This window comes from Equus caballus, chromosome 6 (assembly GCF_041296265.1).
Source record: "Equus caballus isolate H_3958 breed thoroughbred chromosome 6, TB-T2T, whole genome shotgun sequence".
Classification (NCBI taxonomy): Eukaryota; Metazoa; Chordata; class Mammalia; order Perissodactyla; family Equidae; genus Equus; species Equus caballus.
In genome coordinates this window covers 51,863,855-51,884,195 of record NC_091689.1, presented here as the reverse complement: position 1 = coordinate 51,884,195, position 20,341 = coordinate 51,863,855, and the positions used below count along the sequence as shown (strand labels likewise).

Below are 20,341 nucleotides of genomic sequence, written 5' to 3'. Positions count from 1 at the left end.
GCAGTACGGTCTTTGACATTGGTCTTAGCAGCATATTTTCAAGTACCATGTCTGACTGGGCAAGGGAAAGAAAAGAAAAATGAACAAATGGGACTACATCAAACTAAAAAGCTTCTGCACTGCAAAGGAAGCCATCAACAAAATGAAAAGACAACCTAACAATTGGGAGAAGATATTTGCAAACCATATATCAGATAAGGGGTTAATATCCAAAGTATGCAAAGAACTCACACATCTCAACAACAAAAAACCAACAACTCAATTAAAAATTGGGCAAAAGATCTGAACAGAGATTTCTCCAAAGAAGATATACAGATGGCCAAGAGGCATATGAAAAGATGCTCAACATCATTAGCTGTCAGGGAAATGCAAATCAAAACTACAATGAGATATCACCTCACTCCAGTCAGAATGGCTATAATTAACAAGACAGGAAACAACAAATGTTAGAGAGGGTGTGGAGAGAAGGGACCCCTCGTACACTGCTGGTGGGAGTGCAAACTGGTGCTATTCCACTGCTGGGTATTTATCCAAAGAACTTGAAAACACAAAGGCATAAATATACATGCACCCCTATGTTCATCACAGCATTATTCACAATAGCCAAGACTTGGAAGCAACCCAGGTGTCTATCAAGGGACGAATGGATAAAGAAGATGTGGTACATATACATAATGGAATACTACTCAGCCATAAGAAAGGATGAAATCTGGTCACTTTTGACAACACAGATGGACTTTGAGGGTATTATGTTAAGTGAAACTAGTCACAGGGAGAAAGTCAAATACCGTATGATCTCACTCATAAGTAGAAGATAAAAATAACAACAAACAAACACATAGCAACAGAGATTGGATTGATGGTTACCATAGCGGAAGGGGGGAGGGGGAAGGGCAAAAGGGGTGATTAGCCTCACATGTGAGGGGATGGACTATAATTAATTTTTGGGTGGTGAACATGATGTAATCTACACAGAATTTGAAATATATTATGATGTACAGCTGAAAGCTATATAATGTTACAATCCAATGTTACTGTAATAAAATAAAATAATAAAAATAAATAAAAAGTAAAATAAAATAAAATAAGCATCCTTATATCCTAGTTTCTGTGAGAAAGTAGGAACTTAGCTATCTCCTGCCATAAAGATGTGAATTTAGTTTTCCTTTGTATAAAGCCAGTTAACTAACACAGACTGTCACCAATTACCAGGTCAATTTATGATAAATTTTGTGTAATACATGGTGCTGCAAAGTTCTCTTACATGAGGACTAGTTACTAATTACCTTGAGAACATGATGTAAGGAGATGTATTTGCTTCACCATGTAAAAGAGGGAGATTTCTTTCTGTTTTTGCAATTCCATTCTACATGGCAAGTGACATGCATCAGATTCTGCTTTAATGCTTATTCAATAATACAACTGTTTTCTTTCTCTTCTTCCTTTTGGAGCGGTTTTCTGGGTGGGGAGAAGATTTTACTTTTACTTATATTTCTCAAACAGCTGACAAGCTGGTGTTCCTATGCTCTGTACCCCATCATCCCATTCTATCCTATGAGTTGTCCCCAGCCAATGACTGAGCAAGGCAGAGATTCCATGGCAGACCTGCTCCTGGGAGGCTCAGGACACCTCTGATGTGCATGATGGGATTGACAATGCCCATTGGCCTTCTTAGAACTGTCTTAGGACCTCACTGTTTCCTAAGAACTTCCTTCTTTCTTTCTCTCTCTACTCTGCAAGGGTCAGAATTACCCATAGTGTAACAGCTCTCCCAGCCTTCTGCTCCCTCCTTGATTTCCCATTCAGGCATTTCCCTCAGTGATTTCCTTGTTTCTCAGAGCATGCACAGATATCCTATTTTCTTGATTGGAGTTTAACGTTTCTAGCTTTTAACTAAGGAGAATGAATCAAAAAATGCTTACATCTTAAAGAAAAGAAGACATTGTAAATAAAATATTTGAAAATCTATCTCTATTTTGTGTTTTAACAAATCAGCATTCAAATTCTAATCCATGGCTTTACCTGGAAATCATAAGCAGTGTCATAGAAACAGGTAATAAAATACCTGGCTTGAAAATCAGCGGCTGAGATCTTGAGAAAAATAAAGGTGGTTTTCCCAAAGGTAATTAAGACTTTGGGAGCACACTGGAGGCATTCCTTTCTTTGCCAGTGAACATCAAAATATAGGAAAAGAAGCATATTGAACTTTAGAGCTCTGGATGCGCAGGTCTGTAACAGCTTGTTTATAAATCAGTGGAGGACTGAAGTCAGAGATTCCCTGTCGGCAGGCATGGCAAGCACACTGAAGAATATATTTATGATAATTTCTGTTGGAGCATTCACAATGGGGATTTTGGGAAACGGATTCATTGTACTGATTAACTGTATTGACTGGATCAGGAGCTGGAAGTTCTCCCTGATTGACTTTATTCTCACCTGCTTGGCTATTTCCAGAATATTTCTGCTGTGCATAATAATTTTAGGTATAGGCTTACATTTCATCAATGAGGAAATATGGTACAATGATAATAATCTACTGAGAAGTTTGAGAATTCTCTGGACAGGATCCGATTATTTCTGCATGACCTGTACCACCTGCCTCTGTGTCTTTTATTTCCTCAAGATAGCCAACTTTTCTAATCCCATTTTCCTCTGGATGAAGTGGAGAATTCACAAGGTGCTTCTCATTATTGTGCTCGGGGCATCCGTCTCTTTCTGCTTGTGTATTTTTTTAAGGATACAGAAACTAGGAGCCTGATCAAAAACCAGGTAAACACGGAACAAAATTTGACATGGAATATTGCAGTGAGAAAATATAATTTATCAACTTCTCATATGCTTATTAACATAATGTTCATCATCCCCTTTTTAGTGTCACTGGCCTCCTTACTCCTTTTAATTCTCTCTTTATGGAGCCACACCAGGCAGATGAAGGGCACAGGTTCTAGGGATCCTAGCACAGAGGCCCACGTGAGGGCCACGAAGTCTATGATTTCATTCCTACTCTTCTTCTTCTTGTACTATTTGAGTAATATTATGCTAAAGTCAATCTATGCCAATCTAGACAGTTTTACAGTAAAGATTTTTGCTAATGTGCTAGTGTTTTTCTTTCTATCTGGCCATCCATTTCTTCTGATTTTGTGGAATAGCAAATTGAAAAAGGCTTCTCTCAGTGTCCTGAGGAAGCTGAAGTGTTGCATGAATCTAAGGAAACCTACAATCCCGTAAACATGCCTGAAAGGATTGTGATTTTCTCAAGAATGAAGACTATGAATAGGACCCCATGCACTTCTTTTATATTTATCTTAACTTCTTTTACTTTGTTTTGCGATAGGTTACTGAGTCTTACTGAATATATCAGCCCAGAATAAGTTAAAAGGAAAGGATTTTGCTGTTTCCATCGGAATAGTGATGATACAATTAATAGTAAAATTAGAATATGTAGAAAATGCATTTTACGTTAGGAAAAATACTAGACATTTTAATGTTTTCTCACATAATTTCTACTATATTGACTTGATAAACAAATATTTAAAGACTTTCTATGAACATATATTAATATAGATATATATATCAGTATACATATTGACTTAATGCCTAAAGAAGGGTAAATATTTTAACATTTTATTTAAAACTACAAAGAGGCAACAAGATTAGATCAGTAAATATGTTGAGTAAATGTTAAAACTTTAATAAAAATTTTTAAAATGCATATATGAACACAAAAATAAAGTCATTTGTAAGCCTCATGTCATTTGTGTTTATTTCCTAAAACAAGTCATGACTTATTAATATTTCAAAGAAAATGAATCAAGGAACAATTAAAGTGCCCCAACCATAAACTAAGGGACTAACTAGCAGGCTTAGAATTTGGAATGTAAGTCTTTGGAACATCCATTTGGTTATTACTAGAAGCTAAATGCAAACATGTACATCAAAAATGTGAGGATTCTGGGTTACGGAGGTTGTGATATACCTAACTGCATTTCATAAAAATCTCTTAGCAAGAAACCAATCCTGAAAGGGAAAAACAAATCATGAGCAATCACATAGGTTAAATATTTAAGTTCAATTAAAAAAAAGACAAATACAACCAAGGATCAAGGGATAAAAAAAAGTAATGCATGGTGAAGGAAAAGGACAAAGTAACACAATCCCAGAGAAGTCTTAGTCAGCCAGGCTGACCTTGGAGAACAATTGGGATAAACTCTCAAAGAGGATATTGCATGTAAGCAAGAAAAGGTTTTGATTATTAACACCTAAGAACTGCAATTGATCAACTTTCAACACTGTTAAAACACATTTTTTAAAAGCAATAATATAGAAAACCAAATTAGAAAAATGAAATCTAAAATGCAGAAAAATACTTTAGACAATGTAGATCCTCAAAACATTCTTGTCTCTCCGACGCACTCAGACTTAATTGTGAAACATTTTCTTCAATTCCTTATTGGTTCCATTCTCCTCTCTTTTCTTCTCTCTTTCATAACATAGCATATTCTGATACCTCATTTTGCTGTTGTTGTTAGTCATCCAGCATGATTTTAAATCAAGAAGAACATAATACTTAAAGATTCAGGCTTGCTTACCAGAAGAGACTACTTTTCTCAGCTTCTTGGTATTTAGTAAGTATTTGTTGAATGAACAAATGAATGGATTCAAAATATGTTCCAAATATCACCAAGACAATGGGAATTTTGATGAGTTAATGAGAGCAGTGTTTGAGGGGCCAGCCTGGTGGCGCAGTGGTTAAGTTCACATGCTCCACAACGGCAGCCTGAGTTCGCCAGTTCAGATCCCGGGTGCAGACCTAAGTACCACTTGTCAAGCCATGCTGTGGTGGGCATCCCACATACAAAGTAGAGGAAGATGGGTGTAGACGTTAGCTCAGGGCCAGTCTTCCTCAGCAAAAAGAGGAGGATTGGCGGCAGATGTTAGCTCAGGGCTAATCTTCCTCAAAATAAAAAAAATAGTGCTTGAAAAGAAAGACACTTATTTGTGGTTAGATTACAACTGTAAAAGATTAAGTGCAGCAAGTCTCAGAGTCATAAAAACCTCATAATAATGAAATGAATATTTGGAAATTTTAGCACTTTGTTACCTATGGCTGATGGCTTACCATGACTTAAAATTGTTTTTGGGAAATAATGAGCATAGAATGAACTGGCATGTTGAAGTTTTGGCTATACACCCATAATAGGTGTCTAGGAGTCCAGTTGCAACACCCATTAGAACCAGACTATTCTTCAAACATATGCCACAGGGGGTCTCTAGTAAATTAATGAGTAAGAGAGAAAACACATGACTTAGAAAATACCAGGCTCAAAGTGTATTGTACAGGACAGTTTATTTTAAAGGACAAATACAGAAAACAATGCAGAATAGTTCTACATTTTTATCATTCCCCAGGTATAGTCCTAGTCTGGGTACTGAGTGTTAATCATTAATTCTGGATTATCAGGCATCTCATGTTGACAGTGGTTACTTACTTTGGGGGTTTTTTGCAGTAAAAAACTTTAACTTTTCTCTCTCATAGCGATTTTAGTTTGTAAGCAACAAGATTTAAGTTTGTTGTTTGTCTTTCTGTTGGTATATGAAAAAAATCTATTTTAACAATAAAATATATTTTGTTTTAAAAGCTCATAAAAGGATAAGTCAGAAAAATAACTGGAGTGGAATTAACATTGTGTAAGTTTCAGGTGTACGACGTGTTGGTTTGATATGTTTATATATCGCAAAATGATTTCTACAATAGCCTTAGCTAACACCTCTATATTGTCACATAATTTGTGTATACGTCTTGAGAACAAGTGAAATCTAGTCTCTTATCAACTTTGAAGTTTATAATACGGTATTGTTGACTATAATCACTAGTTGTGCATTATCTCTCCAGAACTTATTTACTAGTTGCAAGTTTATACCCTTAAACATCTCCTCAATTCTTCCAACCCCTTAGCCCCTAGTAACTGCTATTCTGCTCTGTTTTTACAAGTTCAGCTTTGTTTTGTTTTCCACATATAAGTGATATTGTACAATATTTGTCTTTGTCTGACATTTTATTTATTATAATCAGAAATCACTTGCTTTTAATTCCTTCCTTGGGCAGTTTAATGTAGACATGAGATGACTGCATTTCAAGAAGGTTTTGTCTAGGTGACATAGAAATGGGACTTGTTTTCAAAAAGTTGGACTCAGTGGCATGAAAGCAGAAAGAAAATTTATTCTTTTTCACCACTGGCCCTACAACTCTATTTTGTTGAGTTATTCTTTCCTTTCAAGTATAAAACCTTAGCCAGGTCTCATAGCTTCTGCTGTCACTCATATATTAAGTCTAGTCCAGGCTAAAAACAAAGCTTGAATCTGTCATTTGATATAAAACTTCTCTCACTCACCATTTTTATATCCAATTCAAGCCTGAAAACCTGACGTAGGAAGGCTGTTTTATTGCAGACTCTTGTTCTTCTCCCCAACATCTATGCTGCTTTTGGCTGCCTTACAGTGCATATATAGCTAGTGTCATCCAGAGTTCACTTTTGGCTGTGGGAAACTGTCAATCATACCAGATATTCTAACACAGACTCATTCTTCTGTAGGCATCTGGGTCAGGTGTCCCCAAGGCCACTCTCAAGTTTGATGATTCATGAGAAGTACTGAGAGAACTCAGAAAAGCAGTTTAGTTACGGTTACACTTTATTGCAGTGAAAAGATGCAGATTAAAATCAGCAAAGGTTAATTGCGCTTAGAATGGTGTGCAGCAGAAAACAGGCACAAACTTCCAGTTGTCTTATCCCAGTTGAGTCATATTAATAGCACTGGGTTCACCTAGAATAATGTGTGAAAACACATATGAAATATCGCCAAGCAGGAAAACTCACTGGAGCTTTGGTATTTGGGGTTTTCAGTGGGGATAAGACACATGGGCATGGAGCACCCATGTGATTGATCATAACTACTCAGATTCCAGCTCTCTCACACATCAAACTGACACAGCACAGCTCTAGACCCAATGCAAACAAAAAAGGGTTTCACTATAAATCACATTGTTAGCACAAACTATCCGATGTGGCTCAAGGCCCAGGGTAAAGACACTCTTATGAGGCAAGATATTCCAAGGGCTTGAAGGATATCTCCCAGGAGCCAGTCAAGGGCAAGACCTTTCTTTGGAATACGCAGGGTTTGAGCAGCCCAAGCAGACTGAGTTAACCCTTTGCTGCACGGCACCTTTGTGAATTTTATTGGAATCTCTTCACATGGGCTCTCCCACTTGAAGTTGCCTGATATGACTGTTTCCTCCTTCAATAGTACTGAATCTTAAGAAATTATTGTCCTCCTGGTTTCAGATGCTATACTGTGTCCAGACATTATCTACTGGGATTACTTTTCCCTTTCATGAGGTGCTCTTCAGTAATTTCCTTTTTTTTTTGAGGAAGATTAGCTCTGAGCTAACATCTGCAGCCAATTCTCCTCTTTTTGCTGAGGAATAGTGGCCCTGAGCTAACATCTGTGCCCATCTTCCTCTGCTTTATATGTAGGATGCCTGCCACAGCATGGCTTGACAAGCAGTGCATAGGTCCACACCCGGGATCCAAACCGGCAAACCCCAGCCCGCCGAAGTGAAATGTGCAAACTTAACCACTGCACCACCAGGCCTGCCCCAGCAATTTCCTTTTAAGACGGCCTGTTTCAAATCCCTTTTCAGTGTCCAGGCCCATGGGAAATATGAAACTTGCTCCAGGGAACTTTGGAAGGGCAGCAATTCCCAAGCAGTCCTCTTTGCTCTAATCATTCTACAACAGTGTTTTACCTTATAGATTTTTCAGGTATGAGTCAAGCCCAGTTTTGTCCCCCAATCTCTAGGAGTTACACGTCAATTTCTATAGATCCTTTTCCCTTCATTTGGATAACAAGAGATAGAGAACTTACTGATTATTCTCTTCAAAGAAATGATCTCTTTTGGCATCTTCTGAGAAACCTCCATATCAATGAGGGTGATGCCATAAGGAAAGCAAAACTGGTTTGGTAATTTTTTAGTATAGATATTCTAGGACAGTTCAGTCAGTCTTAAAGCCTCTAAAGTCTAACACCAAGCAAAACTCTCCTTCAGGGTGTTACAGAAAGTACAGTTTGGTGTACAAAAGAGAAACAATAAGGGGGGTAAGACTTTAGGCTATCCTTGCTTGGAAAACTCTAGCACAGAGATCAGCAAATTTTTTTTCTGTGAAGAGTCAGAGAATAAATATTTTAGGCTTTCCAAACCATACAGTCTGTGCTGTGACTACCCAATTCTGCCATTGTACTCAAAAGCAGTCATAGACAATATATAGATAAATGGACATAGCTGTGTTTCAGTAAAACTTTATTCACAAAAATAGATGGCAGCCAGTGGGCCACAGTTTGCCAAATCAAGCTCTAGAGGAACCAAACTTCTTAAAGACAAATAAATGGAAGTAACTCAATTAAAAGGGCTTGTTATAACAGTGAGCTTACGACTCTGTTGCTTGGGAATAGAGTCTATAAAAGGATAATAAATGGACATTTGATAACTAAAAAGCACAGCATTTAAAATTAAGATCTTAATATAAAGAATTGTTAATTAGGTATAAAGTTGCTACAAAGAGAAAGAAGAGAACCCTGTGATATGACAGAAGGAGCAAGTGTAGGAAGCAGCCTCCACTCCTAGGGATAGGAACAAAACAAAGAGGTTCAAATTATTAAAGCCTAGAAACATAGAGAAGAGGTCCCATAGAGTGGAAATTCAGACCTTAAGAAAGATACTTTCACCAACTCACTGTGTGTCTCTGATCCCAGAGGATTGTCCTTTTGAACATGATGGGGAGGTTGTGCTGGGGCTGTGCTGAGAGGAAGGGGAGCCAGCCAGCTCCTGCTGGTGCTGGTGGTCTAAGGAAGGGTGCAGTGAAGTGCTGGAAAAGCTGCAGACTGGATTCAGCTCCTGCTATGAGGAGGAAATGCTGCCAAGATGAGAGGCATTGCTGGAGTGGTACTCATAGAAACAATGAGTGGGCGGGAAGCGCCTAGGAAGTCTACAAGGAATAAAGTGGAAGTAGCAATTTACTTTTTCCTTCATTAGCCTTACAGTCTCCTTCCGCCATTCCTTATTGGACCCTAACACAGAGCCAATTGTCACAGCAGAAACATGATTTGCAGAATCCTGTCACAAAACCAGGTATGAAAAGGTAGGTTTGAACCTGCTAGAAAAAAATTTAATAACTGACATAATCCACCCTTTAGGCTATTCAGCATCCACAGAAATTCTTCCATGGATATTTCCTCTTCCATGCTACAGAAAACAAAATCTATAAGTCTGTCTAGCAAGATGCCACTATTCACACAAAGATGTTCTATGGCATCCTCCAAAATAGATACATTGCATCCATCTGTGGGCTCTATTAATTACTCCTCAAATTCTGTCAAAGCCCTTCTAAATATTCTGCTGCCTGAACAATAAATTATAATGATATCATCCAACAAAAGTTGTTTAAAATAATGAGAACAAAGACATAAAATAAGAATATAATAAATATATATGAATATATATAAATCTACTAAAAAAGGAAGAAAATGTATGTAGCTGCTACAGTCACATTACTACAACTGATCAAGCTGGCAGACTGATAGTTATCACTTCCTTCCTCCACTATCCATTCCATGATTCCTTTGCTCTCAGTCAGGACCTCAACCAGTGTGGGTTCTTTATCTGGTGGGGTAAACCAACCCTGCATTACTAAAAAGTCTTTATCCTCAGCTATTCTGCCTTGGTTTTGATTGCTATAGTTTTTCATTAAATTTACTATTGGACATGGAAGAATTAAGAGATATCCAGAGAATCTCTCGTGTTCTAGGCATAGTTGTTTTCCCATTAGGTAGTAGCAACCCAATTCCCCTCTTGGTAATCCCCCAAGCATGCAGGTAAAACTCTTTCTTTGTCTGTTGGCTCAATGGCATGAGGAGTCCCAAATGGCCACTTCCACGGACACATCATTATGTCCTCTGGCAGAAAATTTCCTCCACTGGAGATAAAGACCTTCAGACTGGCAGAACTCAAAGCAGTGCGTATGAGAAGCAACAACTATCTGAGTGGCTTATTAGGTATAATAAGGGGAGGCTTTTCTCCCCAGTGCCATCTCAGGATTCTAGGCGAGTGCTTCTTGGCTGTACAGGAGATACTACAAAATCATGTTCTGATTCACAGCTTGTACTGCATCCTGTAAGATAGAAACCTAATCTTTCAGAGTGTAGTCCCGCCACTGGCACCATAACTGAGTTTTCAGAAAGCAATTCTGTTATTTTATTAGCTGATTCTGGGTGATGGAGTCTGTAGTAAGATCTGTAATTTCCATAGGCATGACCTTATTGTCCTATATATTTTCTTGCTATGAAATAATTTCCTTGATCAGAAGTAGTTCTGATGAATGCTATTAAGGTAAATATGGTGTTAGGTCCACAGACAGTGACATTGCCCGAAATGTTACAAACAGAAATGGCAAATCCATATCCACAATATATGTTTATTTCAGTGAAGACAAATTTCTTCTCCTTCCATGATGCAATGGCATCCAAATAAATCAACTAGCCACAGGTGGTTGGCTATTTTCTCTAAGGCGTGATGCCATAACAGGTGTTCACTGTTGTTCTCTGTTGTTAGCAGGCTAGGCATTCACCACTACCATCAGCCAGAACAACTTTGGTGAGAGAAAATTAATACTATTAAAACCATGGGTAGTTACTTGATGAGAGACAGTCCATATACAACCTTCATCCCTGCCACTATGAACCTATTGATAAGGCACTGAAATGGCTGTGAAAAGAGGCTGACTGATACCCACAGAATGTATTCTTTTGCTTACCTGATCAATGAGTGCCTCTTTTGCTGTGGATGCTTGTTAGTGAGCATTCACAGGAGCATTTCACACTCTGTACCTATTTTGAATGGTATTTCTCATATACTGTTTCCCCAGTCTTCCTGATCAACTATATTCCAATCATATTCTTTCCAAGTGCTTGACAAAACAGCCAAACTATCTGACAGCACCCACGTTTCAGGGTAGATGTGTCTACTGGCCAATTCTTACTAGGACAAATGGACAACCAAGTATACATGATTTCACTCCACCAATGTCTTTCAGGGGCCCAACAAGTGGGTAAGTGATGCCGCAGCAAATCATGCAGAAGCATCATGTGACTAAGTCCTGGTATAGACTAAACAGTTAGGCGTAGGAAAGTCATTACCCATGTTACCTGAGCATCCCATCATGAGCCGGATGTTATGTGATCCACTAAACCATAAAGTTGGGCATGGACAGCTGCAATCCATTATTAAGTAGAAATGATGTAGAAAAGATTCACCTTGAATGGATCTGAAAGTCACAAGGAAATTGCATGATCAGGTGACGTAGAGTGCTTTGATATCAGTACCAAGTGCATTACTGCTTTGCTTTAGTTTACGCTTCATATACCATTGGATTTTCTGGATCCATGTGCAAGAGCCTAGATTTTCTGGAAACATTTATCTTGTTCAGATCCCTACTCACACAATTGGTAGCATTATGATTACTCTGTAAACAAACAGGTTGAAGTAGCACACTCATTTTTATTGAACCAAAATCCAAAAGGACTATTGAATGTTGTGCCCTTTTTAAAGGTAGGCGGTGCCACTTTTGGCAAATTGTCCTTCATAATGAAGGGGACATGGCAACATGCTCCAGACCACTGGATCCCCAGAAAGCAATCTCCTAAATTTTTGTGGGGTTTATCTCCCATGCTTTGAATAATATATGTCTTGCTAAGGCATTTGAGGTACTCGTACTTCTTGATCATCAGGTACAATCAGCACAATGCCGTCAGTATGGGGATCAGTGAGACATTGGGTGGAATGTTTATGAGAAAGAGTAGGAGAGTTGACAAAGTACCAGGCAAGATTGTAAAAATGCACTGTTTGAGCTGCTAGATGGAAGCAAATTGCTTCTAGTTGTTCCTGTAAGTTGCTATGGCAAAAAGAGGCACTGACAGGTCAACAATTGCATATCAGGTGCCAGAGACTGTTAATTTGCTCCAATACAGATCTTATGTCTAAAAGAGCAACTGGAAACTGGTCGAGAGACTGCGATTCTCCATTGTAGCAACCTAAGTCAGGATTTTGGCTGCCAGAATTGAAGGTTTTCCTGTTACATGGATCAAGCAGCATTTTAGTGGGTTGACCCATCTCTTCCTATAAGTTTGAAGCATTTATCTTTATCGTTGCAATTTATAAACTTCTCCAAGATATATCTAGGTGTGGAGTTTGGTTCCTTGCTGTTTTCTATTTTTATTATTACTCTAACGAACGAGCGTTCTCCTTTTAAAACCGCAAGCATGCCCTCGGCTTAGCACCTGGAGTATCCTTTCGAGCTGGAGTTTTTTTAGCTAAGAATTGTTTCTATTATTTATTTGACTCTTTCTTCTCATTTTTCTTTTCTTTTTTAAATAACAATGTATAGACATTTATATTATATTATTATTTTGCAAGTCTCTTGATTTTTCTATCATAATTTTTATTTCTTCTGAAACATGCTATCTAAGTTATTAGGCTGGAAATTCCAGGTTACTAATTTGATGTTCAGAAAAGTCTACTCTCCAATTCAGCACAATGTAATAATAATAATAATAAAACAGTAGTGATTTTACTTCCCAAATGTTCTCTTTGCCTTTTTATTATTGTATAGTTATAAAAGCCTCTCAGATTCCTCTGATACACAAATTGTTTTTTATTTAACATTTATTTAATATTCTATGTCCCCAGCACTAACTGCATTTTCTTAAAGGTTATTTCTTTTACTCGTTCAGTCTAGTTTTTCTCTTTCATTGCTTTTACTTTCCTCAATGTTAACTTTTTTAAAAATCTGAATGTACAGCTGTAATCAATGGGCAAGTTTTAGCCCAAGTATGTGGGTTTTGTTGTTTCTTTATTTTCTTTTTCTTTCTTTTTGTCTCAGCTAACATAGGCTTTATAATTTTAACTAGGGAATGTTCTAATTCTTTACATTTGCAACACTCAGTGGTCTATCACTCAGCAACTGTACACAATTATGTTCCCATCCAGTCCTTTTAGGTATTTGATTTTATGACCTTAAACTAGGCTATGCCTTGGTCAGTATAGGGAGCTAAAGTCAATTTCTTCAGCCCCTGTTAGTGGAACCCTGAGTTTGGTGATTATGTTGGACAAACGAGTGGAGAAATGACTTTACAAAATTTCCTTTAGGGCAAATGGACTGCTTGTTTCTAGAAGCATGGCATTCTTCCCACCTCAAAAGAACCTGACATACTACCCTATTTTTTCCTAATTTATGTGTTTGTCTCGACATAAACTTTGTCCCTTTTTCTACAGGACTACTTGACTTTTTCTTATTAACTCATCAGATCCCTTTATGAATTAGGAATGTTATCTATTTCTGTGTTACAAATGTTGCAAATATTTTCCAATAATTATTTCTTTTCTAAGAATTTCCATATGATATTATCTTTCATAGAATTATTTTACAATTTTGTGTGCTTAATCTGTCACTTGTTTCTTTTATGATTCTGGGATTTTGAATTGAGCTGTTAGGAGGAATTTCACATTCAATTCTTTTAAAATATTTAAAAGTATTTTAAAAATCCCATTTTTTCTGTTTTTGTTAGGTTTTTTTGGCTCGTATTTGTCTTTGCTTTTTACAATTTCTTCTTCAAACGAATTCATATTTAATTTTGTGTATTTTATGAAGTAGGGAATCTGACCAGTTCAAATGAATGGCCACTAAGCTATTTTAAGTAACGTACCTCTATGTAGGCACGGAAAACTCAAAGTCTACAGGGGCCAGGACTGTCTGCAAATGTGTGACGACATTGGTAGTAGAGCTAATTGTCATGAACTTGTGATGTGTTCCTCATAATTGTGTTCAAATTTATTTTTTAAACAATCAACTTTAGATCAGTCAGCCAATCTGTGGGCTGTTCTTCTTTGTCAATTTTTGGGTATTCTGCAATATTTACTTTTCAAGGGGATTTTCAGAATCAACTTTTCCAAATTCCATAAAATATATTGCCGGGACTTTGAGCTTGCACTGACTTTACAGATTTCTCTAAAATGTAGTGTACTTCTGTCTAAGAATATAACATACAAATTGGTTTATTTAAGCCTTCTTTTATGTGATTCAATAGTGTTTCACTGTTATTGTTTTCTTTTAGGTGGTAAGCTTTTTCTATTGACTCTACTCCTAAGTCTATTTTAGAGTTAATTTTAAATATATATATTTTGCATTATATCTGAGATGAGAAAAAATAAAACTTTGGTTTAGAAGAGTGTTGATTATTTTCGTGTGAAGTCTGATGAATTTGTAAAGAAAGTTAAAATAGTAATAACCTGGAATTAAATTCCAATTTATTGTACCAATGTAAATCACGGGGTAGAGAGTTTGTAAGTAGTGAGATATTTAAAGGTTTTTGTTTGCAAGAAGAAATGTATAGATGTTGATCGATTTTATATTTTGTACAAAAATTTAAAATATAAATTAACAATTTCTATTTTAACTTCTAAAGTTAAAAAGCAAATTACAACCTAGTTTTGTTTTTGTTTTTACAGAAAAGAGGAAATGTGCCTATAATGTCAATATAAAAAGAATTGGTGAAAATCCGAGAGAAAACCACTAAGATTCCTCAAATAAACAAGTTATAGATATGAATAAATACATCACAATGGAAAGTAACATGTTACACTTTTCAAATTAAATTTGTTTAAATTAATTAATGATAATACTCTTTATAGGCTGTTGGATAACAATTTGGATTGAAAATATCTATCATATCTTAAAGGTGCTTATACATTTAAACTCATAATCTCACTAAAGTTTCATCTAAGTGAATGGAGAAATATTTATAAGTACTTAGCTAGTCACTGCAGCATTGTGTATTATAGAAAAATAAGGTAGAAAGAGAGAGAAATATGTCAAAGTAACCTAAATACCCTCACAATAAGAGATTTCTTGATGTGAAAATATTATATGGCTTTGATGTGATATTATGAAGCTATTAAAGTCATCGTTGTGGAGATTGTATAAAACTTACAAAAGTCTTTAACTTCTAAAGCTAGTAATTAAAAAATTAAACCTCAGTCTTACAAAAATACTACAATTTTTAATAGTATGTGTAATGATAAAAAAGTAATAAATACTAAAATATTAGGATACTGGAAGGAAATGTGTAAATATTATCACGTTATTGGTATTTTAAAGTTTTATCTACCATTATACACTCCTAAAACTGCCTTTAATGTTTATGATATTTTTTAACCCAGCAAATATTTATTAAGTGTTTACTACTTGTCAGGTTTTGCATTTACTGAGAGGATTTAGACAATAAAACATTAGAATTTTCCTCTTTTCCAAAAAATTACATCGCAGAAATAGTCACAATAAAGTGCAAAAATTGCTATTATTAGAGAGGTACAGAGTGATAGAGAGAGCACCAAATCCACGTCTGGATGATGAAGAACATTTGTCCAGAAGGAATTGGATCTAAAACAGAATCTGCAAGAGTCAGAAAGGATGATGCATTTGGACTTTATCCTGAAAATAACTATCAGGTTTTCACTAAAGAAGAACCTCTACTTCAAGTGCAGAATTGCCTCAAAAGACTAAGATTGTAAATAGAGGGATCAATAGGGAGATTATTCTTACATGGCAAAAATGATGAGAGTCTGAACTAAGATGGTTGCCACAGACTTGATGAAAAGCTGATAGATTTGAAAGATATTAAGTTCACAAAATTAACTACATTTAGTAACTAAATAAATGTGAAAGGTGAGTAAAAGTAAAATCAGATTGACACAGATTTCTGGCTTCTGTGAACAGATGACTCACAAAGGACTAGAGCTATAATTGCACAATTGATACTAGTTCAGTTTGAGAAAATAAGGACTAGTTTTTTTGAATTCTTCCCAGTCTATGGAGTGGATCATTCAACAATGGACAGGTATGAATGACAAAAGAGATCAATTTGGGTACACTGGAGGGAGAGGGGGAAAAAAAAAGAGGTGGCATCAATCTTCTGTTCCTCAGGTCATGAAACAGTTAGGGTCTGTGCATTCTTCTTCTGAATGCATGTTACTGGCAACCACAATGATGATAAAACTCTTCTCGTATCATGTCTAGGACAAACTTTCCTTGGGAATTATGATACTGAGTTTAGATTCATATATCACCTGCCAAGTTTCCCAAAGCATGCCAAACATCAGTAACTCTCAGGGAAATCCAAATCAAAACTATGATCACATATCACCCCACTCCCATCAGAATGGACATAAATAATAAGGCAGGAAACAGTGTGTTGGAAAGGATGTGGATAGAAGGGAACTCTCACACATTGCTGGTGGTAGTGCAAACTGGTGTATCCACTATGGAAAACATTATGGAGATGATTACTCAAAAATTAAGCATAAAACTACTATACGGCCCAACTATTCCACTATGAGGCATTTATCTAAAGAACATTATAACACGAAGGTGTAAAGATACATGCACCCCTATGTTCATTGTAGCATTATTCACAATAGCAAAGACTTGGAATAAACCTAGGTGCCCACCAAGGGACAAATGAATAAAGAAGATGTAGTATGGAATATTACTCAGCCACAAATAAACCATGAAATCTGGCCATTTGTGACAACATGGATGGACTTTAAGGTTATTATGCTAAGCGGAATAAGTCACAGGGAGACAGTCAAATACCACATGACCTCACTCCACACTCAGAAGTAGAAGACAAAAACAACAACGAACAATCACATAGAGACAGAGATTGGATTACCAGAGGGTGGTTACCAGAAGGGACAGAGGGTGGGAGGAGGACAAAAGGGGTGATTAGGATCATTTGTGTGGTGACAGACTGTGATCAGTCTTTGGGTGGGGAACATGATGTAATCTACACAGAAACTGAAATATAATTATGTACACCCAAAATTTATATAATGCTATAAACCAGTGTTATTGCAATGAAAAATTAAATAAATTAATTAATAATAAGAGATGAGAACTTACAAAAACCTGGGGAAAACAATGGACTTACAAGTACATGAAGCCAATAGGACTCCCAATTACATCAATGCAAAAAGACCTTCTCAAAGGCACATAATATTAAAACCGTCAAAAGTTGATGACAAAGAAAAAAATATTAAAAGCTGCGAGAGAGAAGAAAATAACTTATGAAAGAACCTCTAAGCAGTTTTCAGTGTATTTCTCAGCAGAAACCTTGCAGGCTAGGAAAGAATGGAATGATATATTTTAAATACTGAAAGACAAAAACTATCAGTGCAGAATAATATATCCAGTGAAATTATCCTTCAGATAAGACAGAGAAATAAATCTTTTCCAGATAAATAAATGCAGAGTTCATCACCACTAGATGTGCCTTATGAGAAATGATAAAGGGAGCCCTCATATCTAAAACAGAAAAAGCAAAGATTTACATAACTTTGAGCAAAGTGATAAATTGACACACAAAATCAGAAAATTGCCATTGTCTACCAGGATAGGTTAGCAAAAAATAATAAAATAAAAGATAAAGGGAAAGAAGGCATCAAAAATAACTATAAACACTTCACATTAGACACAAACTCACAACACAAAAAAAGAATAATTTGGAGGAGGAAAGGGATGGAACCTGCTTAGGCTAATGGAGATCGGAGGCTATCAGGAAAAGGACTATGTCATGTATGAGATCTTTGATACAAACCTCATGGTAACCACTAAACAAAAAAATAGGAGCAGAGACACAAATCATAAATAAAGAGAAAACTATCACAGAAAACTACCAAACTGAAACTGAAATTTCTGACTGAAATTTCCTTTCCAGTCAGAAATACGAGGGAAGAGAAACAATGGAAAAATATGAAAACTGATAGTTAGGAAACACTGGAAATACAGGACAACAAAAAAAGGGATAAAATGGAATTATGAAGCACTCAGATATCAGTAACACTTTAAATGTAAATGAATTGATTTCACCAATCAAAAGATGAAATTTGCTGGATGGGTTAAAAAACAAGACTCAAGAATATGCCAGCTCCAGGAAGCACATCTCAGCCCAAAAGACAAACGTAGCCTCAAACTGAACAGATGGAAGATGATACTCCAAAAAAACGGCAAGCAAAAGAAAGCGGGTATAGCCCTATCAATATTAGACAAAGCAGACTTCAAGATAAGAAAGAAATGAGGGAGAAAGAGGGACATTATCTAGTGATAAAAGGGACATTCTACCAAGAAGATATAACACTTATTAATAAATATTCACCTAGTACAGGAGCATCAAAGTATCTGAAGCAACTATTAACAGACTTAAAGGAACAAATCAACTGCAGCACAATAAAGGTAGGAGACCTTTACATCAATGGATAGATCATCTAGACAGATAGGGAACAAGGAAACAGTGACTAAATGAAACACTAGACCAGATGGACTTAATAGATATATATTAGATCTTTCAATCCCAAAACAGTAGAATACATATTCTCCAGTGCACGTGGAAAATTCTTATAGATAGATCTTTTGATAGGACAAAGCAAGCCTCAATAAATTTAAGAAGACTGAAATCATTTCAAGCATCTTTTCTGACAACACTGCAATGAAACTAGAAATCAACAAAAGGATAAAGCTGGGAAAGGCACAAATATGTGGAGACTAACAACATGCCACTGAACAACCATTGAATCAGTGAAGAAATCTAAGGAGAAACCAAAAAGCTATCTGGAGACAAATAAATGAAAACACAACATACCAACACTTATGGGATGCAGCAAAAGTGGTAAATGAAGGGAAATTTATAGCACTACAGGCCTACTTCAACAAACAAGAAAAATCTCAAATAAGTGATCTGAAACTACATCTAAAAGAACTAGAAAAAGAAGAACAAACAAAGCCCAAAGTCAGCAAAAGGAAAGGCATAGAAAAATTGGAGCAATAACAAATGAAATAGAGACTAGAAAAAGAATAGAAAAGATCATTGAAACTAAGAGCTGGTACTTTTAGAAGAGAAACAAAATTGACAAAACTTTAGCCACTCTCACCAAGGAAAACAGAAAGAAGGCTCAAATGAATGAAATTAGAAATGAAAGTTGAGAAATTGTAACAGATACCACAGAAATATAAAGGACTAAGAGAATACCATGAAAACTATATGCCAACAAATTGGATAACCTAGAAGAAATGGATAAATTCTTAGACTCATACAACCTCCCAAAGATGGGTCAAGAAGAAATCGAGAATGTGACTAGACCAATTACGAGTAAAGATATTGAAACAGTAATCAAAAATCTCCCCAAAAACAAACGTCCAGGACCAAATTGTTCCTCTGGTGAATTCTACCAAATAAAAATATTGTGCACCAGCCTGTAACCTCACAGATTAGATAAGGACACAGATTGATGAGTGAAGTCCCAAAGAAAGAAGAGAAAAGTGTACTGTAGAAAAGATATTAAAAAAAATGTCCAAAATTTGGTAATAGCCATAAACTTACAAATTCAAGATGCTTAGAAAATTCCAAAAGGAATAACCTCAGAGAAAACTGTGTCTGGACAAATCATAATAAGCAGCTGAACTCTATTCTAAAGAAAAAAACCAAATGAATTTAGAGAAAGGACAGTGTGATAGCTTAAAGGTGCTGAAAATAAAGAACTTTAACCCAGAATTCTATATCCAACAAAAATGCCCTTCAGGAATGAAGGTGATATAGACATATTTTCAAATGGAGGAATATTGAGAGAATTAGTTGCCTGTAGAACTAAAGGAAGGAACTAATTTCTTAAATTAGTTGTAAAAAAAATGCTAAAAGAACATCTTGAGACCAAAAAGAAATGATACCAGAGTGAAAATTATAACTTCAGCAATGAAGGAAAATGCAATAGAATTGGTAAATATTGAATATATATATATATAGAATAGACTATTTTAGCTCTCTTAAGTTCCTTAAATATGGATGACTGTAGAAAGCAAAAAAAAAATGCTATATTGTCTGAGAGCTTTCAATGAATTTAAATATAATACATATGGCAACTATATCATAAAAGGGGAGGGCACAGGGTCCTACGTGGTGGTAAGAATTCTATGTTTTATTTGAAGTGATAAAATATTAACTCTCAGTAGACTGTGACAGGTTAGGAATACCACATCCCTAGGTCAACCACTACAGAAATGATATGAAGATAAAAATCAAAAAGCTAATGCATAAAATGGAATACTAAAAACTATTAAATGATTTTTAAAAGACGGGAAATGAGGAACTGGAATAAAACCCAGAGAAAAAAATTAAAAAATAGTAA

At 35.9% G+C, this 20,341-nt stretch overlaps 1 long non-coding RNA gene across 1 annotated transcript in view; it reads left to right on the top strand.

Annotated features, from left to right (window-relative positions):
• LOC111773797 (uncharacterized) overlaps positions 1-14,775 on the top strand; it is a 28,073-nt gene extending 13,298 nt beyond the window's left edge. Inside the window, exons 2-3 of the long non-coding RNA XR_002808425.2 lie at positions 9,089-9,194; positions 14,615-14,775. This is a non-coding gene — a long non-coding RNA (uncharacterized lncRNA). The remainder of the gene's footprint in view (positions 1-9,088; positions 9,195-14,614) is intronic.
• Positions 14,776-20,341: the final 5,566 nt, after the last annotated feature.